This window comes from Elephantulus edwardii, unplaced genomic scaffold (assembly GCF_000299155.1).
Source record: "Elephantulus edwardii isolate Elephantulus edwardi_28Jun2011 unplaced genomic scaffold, EleEdw1.0 scaffold00071, whole genome shotgun sequence".
NCBI classification, from domain to species: Eukaryota; Metazoa; Chordata; class Mammalia; order Macroscelidea; family Macroscelididae; genus Elephantulus; species Elephantulus edwardii.
This window is the reverse complement of record NW_006399821.1, coordinates 7,678,757-7,687,965: the sequence shown is the minus strand read 5'-3', so window position 1 is coordinate 7,687,965 and position 9,209 is coordinate 7,678,757.

The window sequence follows — 9,209 nt, the reverse complement described above, 5'->3', positions numbered from 1 at the left end:
CTTTTGGCTCTGTTTGGGCTCCTCCTCCTTGTCCTGCAGCTGGGAACTGCCTCTAAGTAGTAAATGGGGCAATCGTCACTGTTTTGGTTTGACTTGTGTCTGCTTTAAATTGTGTGCTATAACTCTTACCCATGTGCTTCTGAATGTAATCCCACTGTGGAATAGATTTTTCTTTGTTATGTTTATGAGATTGTGCCAGTAGAGGGTAAGTTTTAAATCAGTAACTTTTGAGATATAAAATGTAGACTAGGGACAAAGAAGGAAGCACAGAAAAGGCAGGGTAGATGCCACATCACAGGATTTCTTTTTCTTTTTAATGAAATTTTAACTGTGATTTTAATGAACATTTACAAAGAAGTTAGATTTTCATTTATTCGTTGTTGTACATTTTACCTTCCCTCCCCCTCTGCCCCCTCCCCCAGTTCACTTTTTTTAATATTCAATCATCACATGAGGATTTCTAAGAAATAAAGGAACAGAAGCTGATAAAAGGTGGGAACCTTTCCTCAGAATGAAATGAGAGAGAATCCCTTCCTCTATATCCAATGCCCTGAGTTTGGGCACTGGTGGTGTAATGGCTTAGCAGTCAGGTGACTAACCCACCAGTTGCTCTGTAGGAGAAAAAGAGTCTTCTTTTGTAAAGATTTACATCTTTAGAAACCTGTTGAAGGGCCAAAGGGTCATGTGTCAGAATCCACTTGACAGCAATGGGTTTGATTTTTCTGGCTTGAGTTGTAAGAAAATAAATTTCTGATTGTTAAAGCTACTTACTTGTATTTCTGTTAGCACAGCCATAGTCTTCTCCCACGTGATTTACAGCCTCCAGAAACTTGCTGCAGGATTGGTTATGAGTCGATTGTGATTTGATGACAATGAACTGAGTGTTTAAGTTGAGGTAACTAAGACGTTTATAATGTGCATGACATTGTGCTATTAAGCACACTTTAAGTTTATAGTCTCCAAACCAGTAGGGGCAATAGTTTTAAGCACAATCAAGCACAATCCAAGAAAGAAAAAAAATCACTGCCTTATAGGGACCCTCCCCCAGCTTTCCGAGGTTATAAATCTTTACATGAAAAGACTTCCCATCTTTCTCGTGTGAAGAAGATGCTGGATTTTAAATGCTGACCTTCAGGTTAGCAGTGCCACATGCAATACGCTATGCCACCAGAGCTGAGAAATAACTCAAATAATCTGAGAAACTGCATTTTATACAGAGGAATGGGGCATCAGGAGTAGAGAAAGACTAGTTAACAACCTGTGATTTGCAGATGACACAACTTTGCTTACTGAAAGTTTAAGAGGGCTTGAAGCATTTACTGAAGAAGCTATAAGAGACTATAGTCTTCAGTATGGATTATACCTCATCATCAAAAAGATGAATTCCTGACAAGTGGTCTAATAAACCACATCATGACAAGTGGAGAAAAGATTGAAGTTGTTAATGATTTCATTTTACTTGGATCCACAATCAACACCCATGGAAACAGCAGTTAAAGAATCAAAAAACATACTGCATTGGGCAAATCTCCTTTCAAGGACCTCTTTAAAGTGCTAAAGAACAAATATATCAGTTTAAATACTATGGTGAACCTGACCCAAGCTGTGGTATTTCCAATTACTTTATAAGCGTGTGAGACTTGGACAGTAAATAAGGAAAACCAAGAAAGAGTTGATAGAAAAAAAAATGTATGCCCTTGAATCATCATTTTGGTGAAGGTATTGAAAACACTACAATCTGTGAGAAGAACAGACAAATATATCTTGGAAGAAGTGCATTTACAGTACTCCTTAGAAGCAAAGGTTGTGAGACTGTCTCATCTACTTTGAATACGTTGTGTTTGGAAAGGTTTAGGGTCAGCAAAAGAGAAGGAAATCCTCAGCTAGATAACTGTCACAATGACAGCTACAGAAGGTTTGTGCATAGCATACTCCATGGTTAATATGGTGAAGATGACATGGAAGCACTGAGAAGGCTTCAGTTAATTCTCTTTGGTTTGAATCAGGGCATTTCAAAAAAGTGACACTCACCTCTCCCTTAATTAAAAGCTCTAATGAGAATCTCTTGTTGTCTCTGACACACCTACCCCTATTATCCCAGTCACTGAATCAATCCATCTCATAGAGAGTCTTCCTCTCTTGGACTATCTCTCCACCTTCCCAAGCAAGATGTCCCTCTCCAAGGACTGGTCCCTCCTTACAATATGTCCAAAATGGTATGTCAGACGAAGCTGCAGAATCCTTGCCTCCAAGGAGCAGCCTGATCTCACTCTTTTTAGGTTGAACCTGTTTGTTCTCCTAGCAGTCCATGGTATATTCAATACTCTTCTCCAACACCACAGCTCAAAGGCATCAATTCTCTTTCTATAATCCAGCTCTCTGATGCATAGCAAGGCTATGCAGAATTATATATAAGACAGTTGTGAAGTCTATGGCCTGGATTAGGCACACCTTAGTCTCCAGCCTGATGGCGTTGCTCTTCAGTACTTTGGAGAGGTCCTGACAGCCGACTTCTCCAATGCAATTTATCTCTTCATTTCTTGGCTGCTGGTATCAAGAGTGTTGATTGTGGAGCCAAGCAAACTAAAGCTGTTAACAATCTCAATCTCTTCACCATCCATCATGATGCTGCCAATTGGCCCAGTGGTGAGAATCTTTGTTTTCTTGATATTGATTTTCAATGTATATTGAAGGCTATAGTCCTAGACCTTCTGCAGCAAGCACTTCAGGTCCCCCCAGCAAGCAGGGTGTATCATCTGTGTAACAGATTGTTGATGAGTCTTCCTCCAATCCTGATGCCACATTTCTCCTCATATGGCCCAGTCTCCCACATCATCTGTTCTGCATAGAGATTGAAAAATTATAGAGTTAGAACACATCCCTGCTGTACACCCTTGGGCTATTGTACAGTAGGGTTGCTGTGAGTCTAGTGATGACACATAACAACAAAAACAATGAGAAACTCTGGTGACCTCAGGGAAAGAAACTGCATTACAAAGGCACACAGTTCGAATCCACCAGCTGCTCTGAGGAAGAAGGATGAGCAGTCTCCTTTCCTGCAATTAACTACCTCTGAAAACCCTCTAGAGGGTCAACTAAGGGTCGGTTCCAACTTGAAGATACACAACAATGAGAAGGTCCTTATAGGAGAGTGCAATTTAAACATGGCTCTTGAGGTAGTCCCAATGTGATGAAGGCAAGAGCCACTAGAGACTGAGACCTGTCACTCCTACAGTATTGCATTTTTCTGAACACCATCACAACCTGGCCATTTGTTTCTTCGTCTTTGTTTTCACCTCCTCTAACAATTATGACAGGAAGGTCTGGTGGCCTAGTGGCAAGAAGCTGTGCTGTAGTTCCAAAGGCATGTAGATCCATCAGCTGCTCTGTGGGAGCAGGAGAAGAATGGGCAGTCTCTTCCTGTTTGATTAACTGCCTCTGAAACCCTGCTGGAGCATCAGCTATGGGTCAGTTCCAACTTGACCATACACAACAATAACAATTATGACAAGTCTCTGGAATGAAGGCACTGTGGCTACTTGGTATGGCTGGCTATCTCTCCTTTCCTGGGAAAGAGGACCCCAACAGTCACAGGGGTATAGTACAAGCCCTCACCGAGCAGGCTTGGTAGCTCACAGTCAGACCTCTTTGTTGGGACACTTTCATGGCAAAAGGGCAAGTCTCCTGTACCCAGTTATGCCTCAAGGATCTTTGAGCAGCTCCTCATCACAGATGAGTGGTAATCTTAATTCTATTCATCTGAGCCTTTTAAACTTTTCTTTTTAAAGTTGATTGCTGCCCTCAATTCTGGGTTTTGTCATTGTTACTATTAGTTACTGTTGGATCACCCTCAAATTAATGGTGACCTCATGCATGATATGACCCGACCATTGTGATCATAAAGTTTTCACTGATTTTTCAGAAGAGTTCCAAGATTCTCTAGGCTCTTTGGAGGCTCCACTGAGGCCTGTTCAGTGTCATTAAGTAAGAAGACAAGAGGACCAGAGGGCAGAGGTGAGGGCCAACTGGGAAGGTTGCAAACCCTTCTGTGCTGGATTCTTCTTTTTCTCCTTTTCTAGTCAACAGCTTTGCAAAAACCAAGACCCAAACTCATTGATTCAGTTCCAACTCATAACCCCACTGTCCTGAAATATTCTGACTCCTAGCCATCCTATATGGGACAGAGTAGAACTTGCCCTTAAGTTTCCCAAAGTGTAAAATCCTTATGGAAGCAGACTACCAGCATCTGTCTCCTGCTGAGAGTGGGTTCAGCTGCCAACCTTTCAGTTAGCACTCTGTCAATTTACCCAATTTGCCACCATGCTTTAGAGGGTTAGATGGAGTGTGAGACCTTCTTCATTGTGCTCATTGCTTCCTCTGAGCCCCTAGCCTCTGAGTGTTACTTCTGGGCCTTTGATTCAGTGAAAAGCCATCATGGCACTGTGTCAAGTCTTTTAATTTTAAAAAATAAAACTTGTTTTCTGAATTTAAAGCAGAGTTAGGGGACATTGGTAGTTTAATTTCTACCTCCCTTGTGGGATGCTTTTGGGGAAAAGGACTTTTGTAGTATAGTAGTAACCTTCAATGTTGGAGACTGGAGTTTGATTCCTAGCCAATCAATGCACAGCTGCCACTTGTCTTGCTAGTAAAGGTGTGTATGTTGTTATGATGCAGAACATACTTCAGTGGAGCACCCAGACTAAAGTAGGCTAGGAAGAAATGCCTGGTAGTTGACTTCCAAAAATTAGACGATGAAAATTATATTGATCACAATGGTTAGAGGTTATGATAAATTGATTGGTACACCATATTCAACGAGAACATCATACTTTCCTGAAACCTGCCTACTTCACAGTCTCATGGTATGGCCATTGTCAAAATTTCATCCATGCCCTAGTTCTCTTGCTCATTTTTAAATGAGAGTGTCAGTGGAAAAGAGGAAGACCCTCAATAATTATAGATTGACACAGTGTCTGTGAAAGTGGGTTCAAGCATAGCACAGTTGTGAGGAGGGGGCTTCCAAGAACAGGCAGTGCTTTGTTCTTTCGCACATAGCTAATTATGAGTTGGAGCCAATTAAAAAACACCAAGCAACAAACAATGTTGTCAGGAGGGTTTTATACATTTGAGATCTGAAGATCAGAATTAACCTTTTTCTGTCCCATAGCGAAGAAAATCCAAAATAAAGTGACAGTAGTGCCTGAAACACCTGTACCAACTTTCTGTAAATCTTCCTGTCTGTCTATAGATTTTTGCCACAGCCCATTAGGCCTATTGAAGGAGATTTCTTTCTTCCTTCCTTTTTTCATCTTCTACTCAACAAAGATATACAGAGTACCTACCTTGTCATGAGTTTGTGATGGTGCAAACAGTTAACATGCTTAGCTACTCTCCAAAAGGTTGGTAGTTTGAGTCTACCCAGAGACACCTTGATTATAAGTCCTGGTATTCTTCTTCCAAAAACATCAGCTATTGAGGACTCTACATAGTATAGTTGTACACATGGACTCACTATGAGTTGGAATCTATTCGACAGCATGCATTACTACATAATGTATACTGCTAAAAAGAACAAATCGAGTTTTACTCTTTGAGCTGAGCTCTGAGTAATTATTTGAAATTAAACATACTCCTTTATCCCATCGTGTAAAGTCCAAGCAACTCAGGATGAAATTTCATCCCCTCTGCAATTAGACTAAGACCCTTTTCTGGAGCTCACCCTACTCTAAACCCTCCTCAACCAGATACCTTTCTGAGTGCTTGCTCCCACACCTCCTGCTGTCTCGTCTTTCAGTTTGCCTCTTGCTGTCTCATTCTGCAACATACCCCTCTTTTTACTTCTGCCACCATGGTGCTAAATAACTGACTCTTCAAGACCTAACTCACCACCACTTCTTTCAAGGAGTATTTCCATGCCCTCTTAGTACCTTGTGATTACTTTACAATACTGAACATCTATTTTTCTACTAAATGTTAAGTTTCGTAAGCATAGAGCAATGACCTCATTTCCACATCCACACATTTTGCTGAACTGTATTTTGTTCTAAATATTATGCCACCTGGCAGGACTCTTGCCTTTAGCTTTTCCCATCTGAAATTCCCACTTAAACCTGTTTCCAAGTAATTCGTTTTGACCTCACAGCAGCTGGCAAAGGGCTGGCTTGGTAACTGGTGTGGAATGAAGAATGTTCCGAGGTGAATGTGCATCATCCATGGTATGTAATGTTTCACAGCCCAGCTGTCGGCGGAGTCCATAAAAGCCCAGCAGGGCAGTGAGGAGAACATAAGCCAGCAAGTAAGGAAGGACAGGCCACGTTACCGACATTACAATAAAACCACTATTTTATACTTAGATTGAACCAAGAATTCTGGGTCTGCTCTCATCCTTGAAATCTCTCATCCTTGGATCTAATGAGATGAAAAGGACATCCACACCCTGTTTGGCTCCCAAAACTCATTCTGTCTTGCTTTGCCTAATGCTTAGAACAGCTAATCTTTCCTAATCTGGCAGCTGTTGTAACATTTTACTTACATGTGATTGAATTGCTAAAAATCCATTCTTTATTAAAGAATGGCTTTGGAAAACATTTGATACCCTTACTCTCCTCTTTAAATTTCAACCCCATTCAAGTACAAAAACAACTCAAAATAGTTATTTTTTACCTTCTAAAGGAATCAGCCAAACTAAAGCCCAATGAAAGTGAAATCCTCAGCTTTGCAGGGCAAATGGTAAATATCCATGATACCCTCATTCCAGGACTTTGACTAAGAAGAAACATGCACACTAAAATGAGAGGATTAATGTTCACCTTTGAAGTGGAATGGGGAAAGGAGACTTTATTGAACTTTCGATACTTCAGTATTGTATACAGTTGTAATTCAAAGGTTTGAAGTAAGACTTGTTTAAAATTCCACTGGCAAAAAATGAAAATTTTCCTGTCAGGCACCCAGTGTCTTTACTTTTTCTTGATGTTTGTCTCAACCAGTGGTTCATCATTTCCGTTGAACTTAAGTTCTTTCCTCTTTTCCTCCAATTCTTGGTCCTCATTATAAACACTTTGTGACTACTATTTTCTCTGTGTGTAAGAGCTGTAGTAAGTTACAGGAGAATTCGGATTTTGAACAGAGTAATAGCGTGGTGCTAGTGATGGCTTACAAAGAATAATCTAGAGATGATAGGAAGTGGACAAGTAGGATTAGAATCTAAAACTAGAGACCAACTAATTCATTGGATTCTCTAGATCATTTATGCAGTTCCAGTAGCCTAGCAGTAAGCAGTTGCACTAACAACCCAAAGGCATGTGGTTCAAATCCACCAGATGCTCTGTGAAAGAAAGATGGGTAATCTCTTCCCATGTGATTTATTGCTCTGAAAACCTGCTGGAGGATCAGCTATGGGTGGATTCCAACTCACCAGTGCCTAATAATCACAACTAGGTTACATGGGAACTTTCTTGGGTAGCAACACTGGAATAGCACACTCCAAGTTAGGCCTCATTTTCATCCTGGGTAGTCAAGTTAATGGAAAACATAAAACTCAATGGTCTGAAGCTCTCCATTTATACTGCAGACTTTATGAAAGATAAGGAGAAAACTGACCCACAGAAGACACTGGAGATAATTTCATGATCCTTCTATGGTCTAACTTCTGCAGTTTGGGTGGGGTAGATAGACAGGTGCATTTCTTTTCCTTCATGTTTCTCAAAAAAACCTCTTCTATGCTAGTGTTGACAGATAGTGAACAGTGTAGCATGTGGTCCAAAATTAGTGTCTCCAAGTTCCATTGCTGAGCTTTTCATAATAGCTACGGTCACTAGAGGACTTTCGAATGTTGACTCCGGCCCAGAAGTTGTATTGGTGTCACCAGCCATGTTGGCATCTCTAGGCTTAATTCCTAGGGTCTTAGAATTTAATCTAGCTCCTATTTGGTGCCTGCATATATGTGTGTTTGTGTCTGTGTATGAGAGAGAGGACAAAGAATATAGACGTATTCCCCCCTTCTCAGATTAACTTACATACTAGTTTACTGCAATGCAGTAAATTATTTAATGTGGCCCTTCTTGCCACTGTCTTCGTTACTCCCACAAAAATCTCTGAATGGTTGTTGTGAAGTGCTGTCCAGTCAACTACAACTCATAGTGCCCCTATGAACAGCAGATACAAACCATGCCCACAGGACTATACAGATGTGAGGTGTTTGGGGTATGTTGTTGTTTTATGCAATCAAGTTGCCTGTGACTCATAGCGATCCTACGTACAACAGCTCTGAAGCCTGCCCCATCCTGAGTCAGTCTCACTGACTCCAATACACCTCCTACTATTGCCATAGTTAATGTATCAATCCATCTCATCTTCCTCTTCTGCATTGTCCCTCCACCCTTCTAGGCATGGTGTCCTTTTCCAAGGTCTTTCTTGAACACATACCCAAAGTATGTGAGATGGAGCTTCAAAATCCTACCCTTCAAGGAGAAATTTGGTTTTACTCTTTCCAAGACAGACCTATTTGTTTTCTTGGTGGTCCATGACTCCTTCTCTAGCACCACAATTAAAAGGCGTTGATTCTTCTTCTACTATCCTTAGTCATTGTCCAGCTCTCTGATGCTTGCAAGTAATTCTGAAGACCATGGCCTGGATCAGGCACACCTTAGTCTCTAGACTGACATCATTGCTTCTCAGTACTCTGTAGAGGTCCTGACAACAGATTTTTCCAATGTAATTTGTCTTTTGATTACCTGACTGCTAGTGTCAAGAGTGTTGTGGAGCTAAGAAAGCTGTAATTGATAACAAGAGACTGAATGTTGCACTAGAGTGCCAAAAGTTCAAAGCAAAGGGAAGAAATAAAAAAGTTAAGGAGCTAAATAGAAGATTTCAAAGGGCTACTCCAGAAGACAAGGCAAAATATAATGAAATGTGCAAGGAGCTAGAGTCTGAAAATCAAAAGGGCTGAAATTGCTCAGCATTTCTTAAACTGAAGGAACTAAAGAACAAATTTAATCTGTGAATTGCAATATGTAAGGATCCTACTAGTGTCTGCTTTCAACTGTTCCTCTTCCTTTGTATTTCCATGCTTGACAGTTCTACCTAGGTTGCCCTTTCTGTTTGTCTATATGTGTTGTGTTGTACATAGGGTTTTCAGAGGCCTGACATTTCAGAAGTGGATGGCCAATCCTTCTTCCTAGTCTGTCTTTTTTTTATTTTTATTTTTTTTT